The 18,164-nt window shown below is 40.6% G+C and overlaps 1 protein-coding gene across 3 annotated transcripts in view; it reads left to right on the forward strand.

Annotated features, from left to right (window-relative positions):
• LOC126373375 (neuroglobin-like) overlaps positions 1-18,164 on the forward strand; it is a 141,213-nt gene that overhangs the window by 90,707 nt on the left and 32,342 nt on the right. The gene's annotated exons all lie outside the window — the stretch shown is intronic.

Here is an 18,164-nt window from a genome sequence, read left to right on the forward strand (position 1 = left end):
GACTTATGACTGTTTTGTAGCGTAACCGCAGTTTGGGGAGGAATATTACAGTCTGTTATGCTTTGCAGTAGATGTGTAGTGTTGGTTGATTTAATTGAGCAATGAAAGCTATGATTGACCTGTTTCGGAGCAACTCTGATAGGAAGCTGCGCACTTGTAGCGTTCGGGGCTGCAGCCACTTTTGTGCTGCTCGTCTTAGAAACTACAGGTATGCGGTCGAAGCCCGGATTTCATGTTGACTTTGTATTTGGTCATGACATTGTACCTGAATCTAAGTCTTGTTGAACTTCGGTAGAATTAGTCAAACGAATTAGAAATTAGTGATGTAGAAGAAATTTGTAACCCATGGACCACTATTCTACCAACTAAAATGTAAAGTTTGTGTGCTAGCTGTGTTGAGACATCGTCACTTGGTGTAAGTGGCATGAGTTACTGTCGCTCGATTTAGGTAGCAGTAACGACTGTGTTGGGATATCGTCACTTGGTGTAAGTGGCATGAGTTGCTGTCGCTCGATTTAGGTGGCAGCAACGACTGTGTTGAGATATCGTCACTTGGTGTAAGTGGCATGAGTTGCTACCGCTCGATTTAGGTGGTAGTGACGCCTGGTTGTGAGATATCGTCACTCAGTAGAGTGGCATGAGTTGCTACCGCTCGATTTAGGTGGTAGTGACGCCTGGTTTTGAGATATCGTCGCTCAGTAGAGTGGCATGAGTTACTACCGCTCGTTTAGGTGATAGTAACGACCGATGTGTAAAGAGTAATTGGATTTTCAAGTTTGGTTGTTTATAGTGTGTGAATACTGGTCAATGGTCCGTGTATTGTTAGTTGATAATTTATCATGATGTAATGTGAACTCATGTAGAGTCACGAGTAGAGCTCATGTAGAGTCACGAGTAGAGCTCATGTAAGAGTCACAAGTAGAGCTCATGTAGAGTCACAAGTAGAGTTCATGTAGAGTCGCAAGTAGAGCTCGTGTAGAGTCACAAGTAGAGCTCGTGCAGAGCTCATGCAGAGTCCTATATAGAGTCTCATGTTAGGTCAGGAATGACCGAGCGAACTTGGATACTGTGCTGTGGTATATTGTTTCAGATTAACACACGAGGACGTGTGTCACGCAGGATGGCCGTGTCGGAGTTAGTTATGAATTAAGAAGAGAAATTGATCACATCGGAAAATAAAATGAAGTGGCAACACTTCCGTCATGAAGTTGCAACGCTCCGACGGCAGGTGGCGTACGAGCAGAGCAGGGTGAAGTCGGGGAGTCACTACAGAGTCGTCGTGTCGAGCGGACGTGTACTGCCGTTCTAGTCGGGCAGTCTACCGCGAACCTTCGTCGTGAACGGACGTGTCGAATAATTGCGATCGGAACGTGGAGTGCTATAGTCGCTCACCTATAACTTGTAGGGACGTCAAGAAAGTGTGATCGGAAAAGAGCACCTAGCAAGTACGTTCACATGTCCCGAGGATTCGGTCCGAATATAGGAACCATGGGTGGTGGAGGGTCCCTTCGCGCTAACGTCCTTATGCGCGCTAGATAACGAGAGACTGTGTAACCGTTACGAATACCGTGACGTTGCCGTGAGTGTGTACCTTATGCTGTGACTTTATTTAATCGTGATACAAAAACTATGTGGAAGTAAATAAAATGATTGTGATACTGATGACGGCCATTATTGTCTTCAAACGCCCACCCTTCTGATACACCACACCACGCTTTTACGACAAATATATTTGTAAACTGTGTAATAATATGTTGTTTCTTTTATACTCATCTTTGGAGAGGCAAAATTTGAATCGAAGCGGGCTAATTTCGTTCCATAAGAGGGCTTCATTTAATAAAGTACCCATAAAAGGAATATTCGTACAAAATTTGACTTCCGAATATAATAAATTTCCCTCCGTTACTATAGCTGTCAAGTAAAATTATTTTAGTACCTGTGTTTTATGCGAGACTTGCAAAACTTTATTATTATGGGAGTGAGTTTCCTTTATGACTTGTTTAATAGCTTACAAGCATACAAAGTAAAATGAACGTAATGAGCGAAAAAAGTCTCATCGATATATATGTGAGCCACAATAATGAAGACGAATTAGTGAGTGCGCAGCGCCTATTGTATGAAACCACGGCTACCAAGTTAAAATGTATTATACTATATTTAATTTAATTCATTATAATTTAATTGATTGTTATTGTAATTGATATGGACACTGCCTGGAATAAAGATTTTTTCATTTATTTATTTATTTATAGCATCACGCCTGTAACCCCAAAGGGGGAGACAGAGGTGCATATACACCCACTCCTTGCCAGCTCTGTTTAAGTTCCATGCCACCATGCCACCTCAGTCGCGCCACCTTGGTGTTCCATACATAATAACATCATCAGCCGAACGACGCCCACTGCTGGACATAGCAACCCCCCGAGTTGCTGGTTCACTCTCTTCAGAGCTTCAAAAACCAGTTACGAGCTCATTTTGAATCCTTATGCGGATATTATAGAATACTAGCTTTTGCCCACGACTTCGTCCGCGTGGCGTGTTATAAAAGAGAGATCTTTGTGTGTGGGGGAGTGCATGTCAAATTTCAAGCATCTAACTTATGCAGTTTAGATTTTTTCATACAAATGTTTTTTCTCGCTAACTCCCGTTCTCGTTGGAATTTTGCAATATCCTATTGCAACTAAGCTTTAAGTTTACTAAGGCACCTGCATGCCAAATTTCAAGCGTGTAACTTAAGCGGTTTAGATTTTTCATACAAAAGGATTTTCCCGCTAATTCCCGTTTCTATGGGAATTCCGGGAATTCCTTTCTTAGTGCACCTCTACGGTACCTACGCTACGTCCCTTCCAAATTTCAAGTGCCTACGTTTAGCCGTTTAGGCTGTGCGTTGATATGTCAGTCAGTCAGTTTCTCCTTTTATATATTTAGAAGATTACTATTATGTATGATGTATTTTATTTGTTTCAATACTTTTTTTTATGTGTGTCAATCAGAATCAGAATCATTTATTCAACGTAATTATCATGGATAAACTTGTTGAAGGTCAATGTAACATTTTTGAATTTACGTCATTTCGCAAGGTGTTATGGCTGAGGAGAAGAAATGACAAGAAACTGCAACAGCAACACATCTTTTAAATCAATGAGGGTACATTACAAGTTATTTAATAACTAGAGGAACACATTCAATACTAGACATTTTTATCATTTAGGTAATCATTAATCTTATAATAGGCTTTTTTACATAAAGTAAGCTTCACGTGAGCTTTAAATTTGTTCTCTGACAAATTTAAAATATTATCTGGTATTTTATTGTAAAAATACATAACCCCAAAAAAGATGATTTTAATTTACTTAATCTAGAATTTTGAACAACAATTTTATTTTTATTCCTTGTATTGTAAGTATCTATGCCTTTCACAGTTTCTCGGAAGGAGAGATACATTTTTACGCACATACATAATGTTTTCATAAATATATTGACTTGCGACCGTCAGTATATTTATTTCTTTAAACAGCTCCCTTAAAGAGTCCCGACAACTCAGATTATAAATAGCGCGAACTGCCCTTTTTTGAATAATGAAAATAGTTTCTACATCAGCGGCTCGACCCCACAATAAAATACCGTAAGACATTATGCTGTGGAAGTAGCTGAAGTAGACAAGTCTAGCAGTGGGTACATCTGTGAGTTGTCGGATTCTTCTGACGGCATATGCTGCTGAACTTAGCTTGCCCGCTAGTGATACAATTTGTATTGTCTTTTATTTATTATTATAATTTCTTTAGATTATGTTAGGTATATTTTTATTAAAAATGTATTATATTACATTGATTATTTATTAATATACGTATATGTACGTATAGAATATTTAGTTACTTTTAAGTATCAATGACTTGTTGCACCATCCCGCAGCCATGTTGTTTGTAAATGTTCGATTCCTGATGGTTGCCTGGAAGAAATTGCTCTAGAGCAAAAGGCCGCCCAAATTGGACTGTATTGACGTGTTATGTCTGATTCTTAAAATTTAGTTCTGTGCAATAAAGTATATTTGACTTGGTTTTGATTTGATTTGTTCTAAAAAAATGTTCAAATTTATGTAATAGTTGCCGTTATGAAAACATTTATTGAGTTTTCAGTAACACAGTTTGTTTGCCCAATATAGACGGCGCTACGGCTCACCATCTATCACGTTGGTCTAACAGAAAGTTCGGTGAGGTGTAGGTACTTAGTTCATGTTGCGTTAGATGTACTAAGGAGTATTCGTATAAGCCAGACACCATGTCTGCACGACGCACTTATTCCAGTCCATCTCGTAAGGGCCAAACGACGCCCTTCTCTCCGGCCCTTTCGCGCTATTTTTATAACAAAGGCAATAATTCGCCAGCCCTACGGTACGATACAGGCAGAGACAGGCCCAGATTTAGATGCCGAGTGCCTTCCGAAGCGAGGAATCTTTACATAACCATTCAAATCAAACTATTACAATTAAAATCTACAATAGTATTCCAAATGCTATCAAAAAAACAGAAAATTTAAAATTCGTTTATAAAACAATTAAAATTATTCCTACTAAACAAAAGTTATTATAATATTGAAGAGTTTTTTAATGATAAACAGATTGTTGGATGAGGTGCTTAGGTAAGTATATAATTATGTATTGTATATTTGCTTGAGTACTTTATTTAATTTGTATAGTTTTAAATATTATAAGTTAATAAATAATATAATTTTTAAAATATTATATTTTAGTCTGTGATGTATATATATTATTATGTAATAATTTTGTTACCTTTAACTTGTTTAATTCATAATTAACTATGTTACTTTCTAATATTTTTTTATAATGAAGCTGCTGTCACCTCTTACGTTTAACCTGTCGCTACGGGAGCGCTCTTCTTCGATGTGGCGAAAGCGTTCGACAAAGTCTGGCACAACGGCTTGATCTACAAGCTTTATTCACTGGGAGTGCCAGACCGTCTCGTGCACATCATACGAGACTTCCTCTCAAATCGAACCTTTCGCTACCGCGTGGAAGGGACGCTCTCGTCACCGCACCCGATACATGCCGGAGTCCCACAAGGCTCCGTCCTCTCCCCTTTACTATTTTCATTGTATACTAGTGACATTCCCAAATCCCCTAATACCGAATTAGCTTTATTTGCGGATGATACAGCCATCTATTCTTCGTGCCGTGGTCGAGTTGTGATGACCGGAATCCTCCAACGCGCGGCCAATGCCTTGGGCAAGTGGTTTCGCAAATGGAGAATCGAGGTAAGTGGCAACACTTCCGTCATGAAGTTGCAACGCTCCGACGGCAGGTGGCGTACGAGCAGAGCAGGGTGAAGTCGGGGAGTCACTACAGAGTCGTCGTGTCGAGCGGACGTGTACTGCCGTTCTAGTCGGGCAGTCTACCGCGAACCTTCGTCGTGAACGGACGTGTCGAATAATTGCGATCGGAACGTGGAGTGCTATAGTCGCTCACCTATAACTTGTAGGGACGTCAAGAAAGTGTGATCGGAAAAGAGCACCTAGCAAGTACGTTCACATGTCCCGAGGATTCGGTCCGAATATAGGAACCATGGGTGGTGGAGGGTCCCTTCGCGCTAACGTCCTTATGCGCGCTAGATAACGAGAGACTGTGTAACCGTTACGAATACCGTGACGTTGCCGTGAGTGTGTACCTTATGCTGTGACTTTATTTAATCGTGATACAAAAACTATGTGGAAGTAAATAAAATGATTGTGATACTGATGACGGCCATTATTGTCTTCAAACGCCCACCCTTCTGATACACCACACCATGCTTCTACGACATCAGAAGCGGGATTAGTGGACTCGGATGAAGACAACGTGATGTGACGTTCACAACAAGACAATGCAAGTTTCGATTATCACAATCAGAAGAAGATTATGATGATTATCACATTCGTGTGACCAAGTGATGAAGATGTAGTAGTGTCATGCCTGAATTTGGAGATGGACCTGAATTTGAAGTGACCTGGACCTTGTTAACGATCGTCATCACTACATGCCGTAAGATATGATGGAGTGAACATCACAATATTTCCATACTGTGTGCAGTCGTGTTTGAAAATTATGGTACCTCAACTTGAAAACTGTTATTACGGTGAGTCGTTTTTATACTGGAACCTTATTGTTATTGACTTCATTGCTATGTGAATTTTCGTTTCTAATAATGAGGAAATTGATTTAAAATTAACTTGGAAATTATTATTTCCCTTTGTTTAAAAAGAAAATTGACGAGACATATTGTGTCAATCCGTGTCAATCATACCGCGTTTTCCAATCTGTTTTAATCATCCTCAAATCTTTGTATTTTGGTCTAAAAATATTTCGAATTGGTGTAGATACGCTTAACCTGCGTGGTTAAAGTTGTATTTTCTCACTCCAAGCAGGAGGAGGTTAGTCATGACATGATAATTAAGTCTCGTTAAATAACGTGTTTTGTAATATACCGTCGCTCATCGAATCTTTTTAAACCGACTGAAAGAAAGTCATGTGAATACAATAACACAGTGAATTCTTTTGTTTCATGTCATAACTTGACACGTGGTTCGGCAACTGGTGTATTGCAAGCGGCTATGCAAGTGGCGCGGGCTGAGCTGTAGTCGTGTATAGTGACGACATCGTGGCAGCGCGTTGTATATCAGCCGGACTTGCTGCGCTGGTGCTGTTGAAGACCTAAACCATGTCACAAGACCAGTGGTTGATCTTTTATTGGAAATGCTTATGAGTCCTGGTGAGTCGTATCTGTTTTACCCGATTTGAAAGATGGAATATTTTAATAGGATACAAACGAATATAGTGCAGAAAGTTGTCTTTTGTTAAATTTAGTTAAATTGGGAATCGTAATGAAGTGAAGTAAACATTGCGAAGTAAAATGATTTGGATTATGATTAAATGAAATAGGCTTAGAAAATGCCCGAAACAGAGTAAATCATTAGTGAGAAAATTGGAGCAAAATATTCTAAATGATGACCATACCGAATCGGTAATTGTGTAAGTGCCGTAATATTTCCTCGAGGTGTTGGTCGTTACATTGTGACTTTATGACTTGTGTGTGAGAGAACCAGGGTGCTCTGTCGTTTTGTGGTCGTGGACCAAGGTGGCCATCCCGGGAGGGGATGTTGTGACTTATGACTGTTTTGTAGCGTAACCGCAGTTTGGGGAGGAATATTACAGTCTGTTATGCTTTGCAGTAGATGTGTAGTGTTGGTTGATTTAATTGAGCAATGAAAGCTATGATTGACCTGTTTCGGAGCAACTCTGATAGGAAGCTGCGCACTTGTAGCGTTCGGGGCTGCAGCCACTTTTGTGCTGCTCGTCTTAGAAACTACAGGTATGCGGTCGAAGCCCGGATTTCATGTTGACTTTGTATTTGGTCATGACATTGTACCTGAATCTAAGTCTTGTTGAACTTCGGTAGAATTAGTCAAACGAATTAGAAATTAGTGATGTAGAAGAAATTTGTAACCCATGGACCACTATTCTACCAACTAAAATGTAAAGTTTGTGTGCTAGCTGTGTTGAGACATCGTCACTTGGTGTAAGTGGCATGAGTTACTGTCGCTCGATTTAGGTAGCAGTAACGACTGTGTTGGGATATCGTCACTTGGTGTAAGTGGCATGAGTTGCTGTCGCTCGATTTAGGTGGCAGCAACGACTGTGTTGAGATATCGTCACTTGGTGTAAGTGGCATGAGTTGCTACCGCTCGATTTAGGTGGTAGTGACGCCTGGTTGTGAGATATCGTCACTCAGTAGAGTGGCATGAGTTGCTACCGCTCGATTTAGGTGGTAGTGACGCCTGGTTTTGAGATATCGTCGCTCAGTAGAGTGGCATGAGTTACTACCGCTCGTTTAGGTGATAGTAACGACCGATGTGTAAAGAGTAATTGGATTTTCAAGTTTGGTTGTTTATAGTGTGTGAATACTGGTCAATGGTCCGTGTATTGTTAGTTGATAATTTATCATGATGTAATGTGAACTCATGTAGAGTCACGAGTAGAGCTCATGTAGAGTCACGAGTAGAGCTCATGTAAGAGTCACAAGTAGAGCTCATGTAGAGTCACAAGTAGAGTTCATGTAGAGTCGCAAGTAGAGCTCGTGTAGAGTCACAAGTAGAGCTCGTGCAGAGCTCATGCAGAGTCCTATATAGAGTCTCATGTTAGGTCAGGAATGACCGAGCGAACTTGGATACTGTGCTGTGGTATATTGTTTCAGATTAACACACGAGGACGTGTGTCACGCAGGATGGCCGTGTCGGAGTTAGTTATGAATTAAGAAGAGAAATTGATCACATCGGAAAATAAAATGAAGTGGCAACACTTCCGTCATGAAGTTGCAACGCTCCGACGGCAGGTGGCGTACGAGCAGAGCAGGGTGAAGTCGGGGAGTCACTACAGAGTCGTCGTGTCGAGCGGACGTGTACTGCCGTTCTAGTCGGGCAGTCTACCGCGAACCTTCGTCGTGAACGGACGTGTCGAATAATTGCGATCGGAACGTGGAGTGCTATAGTCGCTCACCTATAACTTGTAGGGACGTCAAGAAAGTGTGATCGGAAAAGAGCACCTAGCAAGTACGTTCACATGTCCCGAGGATTCGGTCCGAATATAGGAACCATGGGTGGTGGAGGGTCCCTTCGCGCTAACGTCCTTATGCGCGCTAGATAACGAGAGACTGTGTAACCGTTACGAATACCGTGACGTTGCCGTGAGTGTGTACCTTATGCTGTGACTTTATTTAATCGTGATACAAAAACTATGTGGAAGTAAATAAAATGATTGTGATACTGATGACGGCCATTATTGTCTTCAAACGCCCACCCTTCTGATACACCACACCACGCTTTTACGACAAATATATTTGTAAACTGTGTAATAATATGTTGTTTCTTTTATACTCATCTTTGGAGAGGCAAAATTTGAATCGAAGCGGGCTAATTTCGTTCCATAAGAGGGCTTCATTTAATAAAGTACCCATAAAAGGAATATTCGTACAAAATTTGACTTCCGAATATAATAAATTTCCCTCCGTTACTATAGCTGTCAAGTAAAATTATTTTAGTACCTGTGTTTTATGCGAGACTTGCAAAACTTTATTATTATGGGAGTGAGTTTCCTTTATGACTTGTTTAATAGCTTACAAGCATACAAAGTAAAATGAACGTAATGAGCGAAAAAAGTCTCATCGATATATATGTGAGCCACAATAATGAAGACGAATTAGTGAGTGCGCAGCGCCTATTGTATGAAACCACGGCTACCAAGTTAAAATGTATTATACTATATTTAATTTAATTCATTATAATTTAATTGATTGTTATTGTAATTGATATGGACACTGCCTGGAATAAAGATTTTTTCATTTATTTATTTATTTATAGCATCACGCCTGTAACCCCAAAGGGGGAGACAGAGGTGCATATACACCCACTCCTTGCCAGCTCTGTTTAAGTTCCATGCCACCATGCCACCTCAGTCGCGCCACCTTGGTGTTCCATACATAATAACATCATCAGCCGAACGACGCCCACTGCTGGACATAGCAACCCCCCGAGTTGCTGGTTCACTCTCTTCAGAGCTTCAAAAACCAGTTACGAGCTCATTTTGAATCCTTATGCGGATATTATAGAATACTAGCTTTTGCCCACGACTTCGTCCGCGTGGCGTGTTATAAAAGAGAGATCTTTGTGTGTGGGGGAGTGCATGTCAAATTTCAAGCATCTAACTTATGCAGTTTAGATTTTTTCATACAAATGTTTTTTCTCGCTAACTCCCGTTCTCGTTGGAATTTTGCAATATCCTATTGCAACTAAGCTTTAAGTTTACTAAGGCACCTGCATGCCAAATTTCAAGCGTGTAACTTAAGCGGTTTAGATTTTTCATACAAAAGGATTTTCCCGCTAATTCCCGTTTCTATGGGAATTCCGGGAATTCCTTTCTTAGTGCACCTCTACGGTACCTACGCTACGTCCCTTCCAAATTTCAAGTGCCTACGTTTAGCCGTTTAGGGCCTGTCCACATCACCACGGCACGACGTCGTCGCCGTGGAACGGTGCGGTGCCGTGGCGCGGCACGTTGCCGTAACGTGGGAATTTACGTTGCCGTACCGTAAAAATGTACCTCACGACACCGCAAAGTTACACACACAACAGAAGCAGAATACGTTTTGTGCGGTCCATATCTACAACGAGACTGTTATTTATTTGGTGAAGAATGTACCGAAAGTTTACAAGGCACGGCAACGTGTAACTTTGCGGTGTCATGAGGTACATTTTTACGGTACGGCAACGTAAATTCCCACGTTACGGCAACGTGCCGCGCCACGGCACCGCACCGTTCCACGGCGACGACGTCGTGCCGTGGTGATGTGGACAGGCCCTTAGGCTGTGCGTTGATATGTCAGTCAGTCAGTTTCTCCTTTTATATATTTAGAAGATTACTATTATGTATGATGTATTTTATTTGTTTCAATACTTTTTTTTATGTGTGTCAATCAGAATCAGAATCATTTATTCAACGTAATTATCATGGATAAACTTGTTGAAGGTCAATGTAACATTTTTGAATTTACGTCATTTCGCAAGGTGTTATGGCTGAGGAGAAGAAATGACAAGAAACTGCAACAGCAACACATCTTTTAAATCAATGAGGGTACATTACAAGTTATTTAATAACTAGAGGAACACATTCAATACTAGACATTTTTATCATTTAGGTAATCATTAATCTTATAATAGGCTTTTTTACATAAAGTAAGCTTCACGTGAGCTTTAAATTTGTTCTCTGACAAATTTAAAATATTATCTGGTATTTTATTGTAAAAATACATAACCCCAAAAAAGATGATTTTAATTTACTTAATCTAGAATTTTGAACAACAATTTTATTTTTATTCCTTGTATTGTAAGTATCTATGCCTTTCACAGTTTCTCGGAAGGAGAGATACATTTTTACGCACATACATAATGTTTTCATAAATATATTGACTTGCGACCGTCAGTATATTTATTTCTTTAAACAGCTCCCTTAAAGAGTCCCGACAACTCAGATTATAAATAGCGCGAACTGCCCTTTTTTGAATAATGAAAATAGTTTCTACATCAGCGGCTCGACCCCACAATAAAATACCGTAAGACATTATGCTGTGGAAGTAGCTGAAGTAGACAAGTCTAGCAGTGGGTACATCTGTGAGTTGTCGGATTCTTCTGACGGCATATGCTGCTGAACTTAGCTTGCCCGCTAGTGATACAATTTGTATTGTCTTTTATTTATTATTATAATTTCTTTAGATTATGTTAGGTATATTTTTATTAAAAATGTATTATATTACATTGATTATTTATTAATATACGTATATGTACGTATAGAATATTTAGTTACTTTTAAGTATCAATGACTTGTTGCACCATCCCGCAGCCATGTTGTTTGTAAATGTTCGATTCCTGATGGTTGCCTGGAAGAAATTGCTCTAGAGCAAAAGGCCGCCCAAATTGGACTGTATTGACGTGTTATGTCTGATTCTTAAAATTTAGTTCTGTGCAATAAAGTATATTTGACTTGGTTTTGATTTGATTTGTTCTAAAAAAATGTTCAAATTTATGTAATAGTTGCCGTTATGAAAACATTTATTGAGTTTTCAGTAACACAGTTTGTTTGCCCAATATAGACGGCGCTACGGCTCACCATCTATCACGTTGGTCTAACAGAAAGTTCGGTGAGGTGTAGGTACTTAGTTCATGTTGCGTTAGATGTACTAAGGAGTATTCGTATAAGCCAGACACCATGTCTGCACGACGCACTTATTCCAGTCCATCTCGTAAGGGCCAAACGACGCCCTTCTCTCCGGCCCTTTCGCGCTATTTTTATAACAAAGGCAATAATTCGCCAGCCCTACGGTACGATACAGGCAGAGACAGGCCCAGATTTAGATGCCGAGTGCCTTCCGAAGCGAGGAATCTTTACATAACCATTCAAATCAAACTATTACAATTAAAATCTACAATAGTATTCCAAATGCTATCAAAAAAACAGAAAATTTAAAATTCGTTTATAAAACAATTAAAATTATTCCTACTAAACAAAAGTTATTATAATATTGAAGAGTTTTTTAATGATAAACAGATTGTTGGATGAGGTGCTTAGGTAAGTATATAATTATGTATTGTATATTTGCTTGAGTACTTTATTTAATTTGTATAGTTTTAAATATTATAAGTTAATAAATAATATAATTTTTAAAATATTATATTTTAGTCTGTGATGTATATATATTATTATGTAATAATTTTGTTACCTTTAACTTGTTTAATTCATAATTAACTATGTTACTTTCTAATATTTTTTTATAATGAAGCTGCTGTCACCTCTTACGTTTAACCTGTCGCTACGGGAGCGCTCTTCTTCGATGTGGCGAAAGCGTTCGACAAAGTCTGGCACAACGGCTTGATCTACAAGCTTTATTCACTGGGAGTGCCAGACCGTCTCGTGCACATCATACGAGACTTCCTCTCAAATCGAACCTTTCGCTACCGCGTGGAAGGGACGCTCTCGTCACCGCACCCGATACATGCCGGAGTCCCACAAGGCTCCGTCCTCTCCCCTTTACTATTTTCATTGTATACTAGTGACATTCCCAAATCCCCTAATACCGAATTAGCTTTATTTGCGGATGATACAGCCATCTATTCTTCGTGCCGTGGTCGAGTTGTGATGACCGGAATCCTCCAACGCGCGGCCAATGCCTTGGGCAAGTGGTTTCGCAAATGGAGAATCGAGGTAAGTGGCAACACTTCCGTCATGAAGTTGCAACGCTCCGACGGCAGGTGGCGTACGAGCAGAGCAGGGTGAAGTCGGGGAGTCACTACAGAGTCGTCGTGTCGAGCGGACGTGTACTGCCGTTCTAGTCGGGCAGTCTACCGCGAACCTTCGTCGTGAACGGACGTGTCGAATAATTGCGATCGGAACGTGGAGTGCTATAGTCGCTCACCTATAACTTGTAGGGACGTCAAGAAAGTGTGATCGGAAAAGAGCACCTAGCAAGTACGTTCACATGTCCCGAGGATTCGGTCCGAATATAGGAACCATGGGTGGTGGAGGGTCCCTTCGCGCTAACGTCCTTATGCGCGCTAGATAACGAGAGACTGTGTAACCGTTACGAATACCGTGACGTTGCCGTGAGTGTGTACCTTATGCTGTGACTTTATTTAATCGTGATACAAAAACTATGTGGAAGTAAATAAAATGATTGTGATACTGATGACGGCCATTATTGTCTTCAAACGCCCACCCTTCTGATACACCACACCATGCTTCTACGACATCAGAAGCGGGATTAGTGGACTCGGATGAAGACAACGTGATGTGACGTTCACAACAAGACAATGCAAGTTTCGATTATCACAATCAGAAGAAGATTATGATGATTATCACATTCGTGTGACCAAGTGATGAAGATGTAGTAGTGTCATGCCTGAATTTGGAGATGGACCTGAATTTGAAGTGACCTGGACCTTGTTAACGATCGTCATCACTACATGCCGTAAGATATGATGGAGTGAACATCACAATATTTCCATACTGTGTGCAGTCGTGTTTGAAAATTATGGTACCTCAACTTGAAAACTGTTATTACGGTGAGTCGTTTTTATACTGGAACCTTATTGTTATTGACTTCATTGCTATGTGAATTTTCGTTTCTAATAATGAGGAAATTGATTTAAAATTAACTTGGAAATTATTATTTCCCTTTGTTTAAAAAGAAAATTGACGAGACATATTGTGTCAATCCGTGTCAATCATACCGCGTTTTCCAATCTGTTTTAATCATCCTCAAATCTTTGTATTTTGGTCTAAAAATATTTCGAATTGGTGTAGATACGCTTAACCTGCGTGGTTAAAGTTGTATTTTCTCACTCCAAGCAGGAGGAGGTTAGTCATGACATGATAATTAAGTCTCGTTAAATAACGTGTTTTGTAATATACCGTCGCTCATCGAATCTTTTTAAACCGACTGAAAGAAAGTCATGTGAATACAATAACACAGTGAATTCTTTTGTTTCATGTCATAACTTGACACGTGGTTCGGCAACTGGTGTATTGCAAGCGGCTATGCAAGTGGCGCGGGCTGAGCTGTAGTCGTGTATAGTGACGACATCGTGGCAGCGCGTTGTATATCAGCCGGACTTGCTGCGCTGGTGCTGTTGAAGACCTAAACCATGTCACAAGACCAGTGGTTGATCTTTTATTGGAAATGCTTATGAGTCCTGGTGAGTCGTATCTGTTTTACCCGATTTGAAAGATGGAATATTTTAATAGGATACAAACGAATATAGTGCAGAAAGTTGTCTTTTGTTAAATTTAGTTAAATTGGGAATCGTAATGAAGTGAAGTAAACATTGCGAAGTAAAATGATTTGGATTATGATTAAATGAAATAGGCTTAGAAAATGCCCGAAACAGAGTAAATCATTAGTGAGAAAATTGGAGCAAAATATTCTAAATGATGACCATACCGAATCGGTAATTGTGTAAGTGCCGTAATATTTCCTCGAGGTGTTGGTCGTTACATTGTGACTTTATGACTTGTGTGTGAGAGAACCAGGGTGCTCTGTCGTTTTGTGGTCGTGGACCAAGGTGGCCATCCCGGGAGGGGATGTTGTGACTTATGACTGTTTTGTAGCGTAACCGCAGTTTGGGGAGGAATATTACAGTCTGTTATGCTTTGCAGTAGATGTGTAGTGTTGGTTGATTTAATTGAGCAATGAAAGCTATGATTGACCTGTTTCGGAGCAACTCTGATAGGAAGCTGCGCACTTGTAGCGTTCGGGGCTGCAGCCACTTTTGTGCTGCTCGTCTTAGAAACTACAGGTATGCGGTCGAAGCCCGGATTTCATGTTGACTTTGTATTTGGTCATGACATTGTACCTGAATCTAAGTCTTGTTGAACTTCGGTAGAATTAGTCAAACGAATTAGAAATTAGTGATGTAGAAGAAATTTGTAACCCATGGACCACTATTCTACCAACTAAAATGTAAAGTTTGTGTGCTAGCTGTGTTGAGACATCGTCACTTGGTGTAAGTGGCATGAGTTACTGTCGCTCGATTTAGGTAGCAGTAACGACTGTGTTGGGATATCGTCACTTGGTGTAAGTGGCATGAGTTGCTGTCGCTCGATTTAGGTGGCAGCAACGACTGTGTTGAGATATCGTCACTTGGTGTAAGTGGCATGAGTTGCTACCGCTCGATTTAGGTGGTAGTGACGCCTGGTTGTGAGATATCGTCACTCAGTAGAGTGGCATGAGTTGCTACCGCTCGATTTAGGTGGTAGTGACGCCTGGTTTTGAGATATCGTCGCTCAGTAGAGTGGCATGAGTTACTACCGCTCGTTTAGGTGATAGTAACGACCGATGTGTAAAGAGTAATTGGATTTTCAAGTTTGGTTGTTTATAGTGTGTGAATACTGGTCAATGGTCCGTGTATTGTTAGTTGATAATTTATCATGATGTAATGTGAACTCATGTAGAGTCACGAGTAGAGCTCATGTAGAGTCACGAGTAGAGCTCATGTAAGAGTCACAAGTAGAGCTCATGTAGAGTCACAAGTAGAGTTCATGTAGAGTCGCAAGTAGAGCTCGTGTAGAGTCACAAGTAGAGCTCGTGCAGAGCTCATGCAGAGTCCTATATAGAGTCTCATGTTAGGTCAGGAATGACCGAGCGAACTTGGATACTGTGCTGTGGTATATTGTTTCAGATTAACACACGAGGACGTGTGTCACGCAGGATGGCCGTGTCGGAGTTAGTTATGAATTAAGAAGAGAAATTGATCACATCGGAAAATAAAATGAAGTGGCAACACTTCCGTCATGAAGTTGCAACGCTCCGACGGCAGGTGGCGTACGAGCAGAGCAGGGTGAAGTCGGGGAGTCACTACAGAGTCGTCGTGTCGAGCGGACGTGTACTGCCGTTCTAGTCGGGCAGTCTACCGCGAACCTTCGTCGTGAACGGACGTGTCGAATAATTGCGATCGGAACGTGGAGTGCTATAGTCGCTCACCTATAACTTGTAGGGACGTCAAGAAAGTGTGATCGGAAAAGAGCACCTAGCAAGTACGTTCACATGTCCCGAGGATTCGGTCCGAATATAGGAACCATGGGTGGTGGAGGGTCCCTTCGCGCTAACGTCCTTATGCGCGCTAGATAACGAGAGACTGTGTAACCGTTACGAATACCGTGACGTTGCCGTGAGTGTGTACCTTATGCTGTGACTTTATTTAATCGTGATACAAAAACTATGTGGAAGTAAATAAAATGATTGTGATACTGATGACGGCCATTATTGTCTTCAAACGCCCACCCTTCTGATACACCACACCACGCTTTTACGACAAATATATTTGTAAACTGTGTAATAATATGTTGTTTCTTTTATACTCATCTTTGGAGAGGCAAAATTTGAATCGAAGCGGGCTAATTTCGTTCCATAAGAGGGCTTCATTTAATAAAGTACCCATAAAAGGAATATTCGTACAAAATTTGACTTCCGAATATAATAAATTTCCCTCCGTTACTATAGCTGTCAAGTAAAATTATTTTAGTACCTGTGTTTTATGCGAGACTTGCAAAACTTTATTATTATGGGAGTGAGTTTCCTTTATGACTTGTTTAATAGCTTACAAGCATACAAAGTAAAATGAACGTAATGAGCGAAAAAAGTCTCATCGATATATATGTGAGCCACAATAATGAAGACGAATTAGTGAGTGCGCAGCGCCTATTGTATGAAACCACGGCTACCAAGTTAAAATGTATTATACTATATTTAATTTAATTCATTATAATTTAATTGATTGTTATTGTAATTGATATGGACACTGCCTGGAATAAAGATTTTTTCATTTATTTATTTATTTATAGCATCACGCCTGTAACCCCAAAGGGGGAGACAGAGGTGCATATACACCCACTCCTTGCCAGCTCTGTTTAAGTTCCATGCCACCATGCCACCTCAGTCGCGCCACCTTGGTGTTCCATACATAATAACATCATCAGCCGAACGACGCCCACTGCTGGACATAGCAACCCCCCGAGTTGCTGGTTCACTCTCTTCAGAGCTTCAAAAACCAGTTACGAGCTCATTTTGAATCCTTATGCGGATATTATAGAATACTAGCTTTTGCCCACGACTTCGTCCGCGTGGCGTGTTATAAAAGAGAGATCTTTGTGTGTGGGGGAGTGCATGTCAAATTTCAAGCATCTAACTTATGCAGTTTAGATTTTTTCATACAAATGTTTTTTCTCGCTAACTCCCGTTCTCGTTGGAATTTTGCAATATCCTATTGCAACTAAGCTTTAAGTTTACTAAGGCACCTGCATGCCAAATTTCAAGCGTGTAACTTAAGCGGTTTAGATTTTTCATACAAAAGGATTTTCCCGCTAATTCCCGTTTCTATGGGAATTCCGGGAATTCCTTTCTTAGTGCACCTCTACGGTACCTACGCTACGTCCCTTCCAAATTTCAAGTGCCTACGTTTAGCCGTTTAGGGCCTGTCCACATCACCACGGCACGACGTCGTCGCCGTGGAACGGTGCGGTGCCGTGGCGCGGCACGTTGCCGTAACGTGGGAATTTACGTTGCCGTACCGTAAAAATGTACCTCACGACACCGCAAAGTTACACACACAACAGAAGCAGAATACGTTTTGTGCGGTCCATATCTACAACGAGACTGTTATTTATTTGGTGAAGAATGTACCGAAAGTTTACAAGGCACGGCAACGTGTAACTTTGCGGTGTCATGAGGTACATTTTTACGGTACGGCAACGTAAATTCCCACGTTACGGCAACGTGCCGCGCCACGGCACCGCACCGTTCCACGGCGACGACGTCGTGCCGTGGTGATGTGGACAGGCCCTTAGGCTGTGCGTTGATATGTCAGTCAGTCAGTTTCTCCTTTTATATATTTAGAAGATTACTATTATGTATGATGTATTTTATTTGTTTCAATACTTTTTTTTATGTGTGTCAATCAGAATCAGAATCATTTATTCAACGTAATTATCATGGATAAACTTGTTGAAGGTCAATGTAACATTTTTGAATTTACGTCATTTCGCAAGGTGTTATGGCTGAGGAGAAGAAATGACA

Source organism: Pectinophora gossypiella, chromosome 15, assembly GCF_024362695.1.
Source record: "Pectinophora gossypiella chromosome 15, ilPecGoss1.1, whole genome shotgun sequence".
NCBI classification, from domain to species: domain Eukaryota; kingdom Metazoa; phylum Arthropoda; class Insecta; order Lepidoptera; family Gelechiidae; genus Pectinophora; species Pectinophora gossypiella.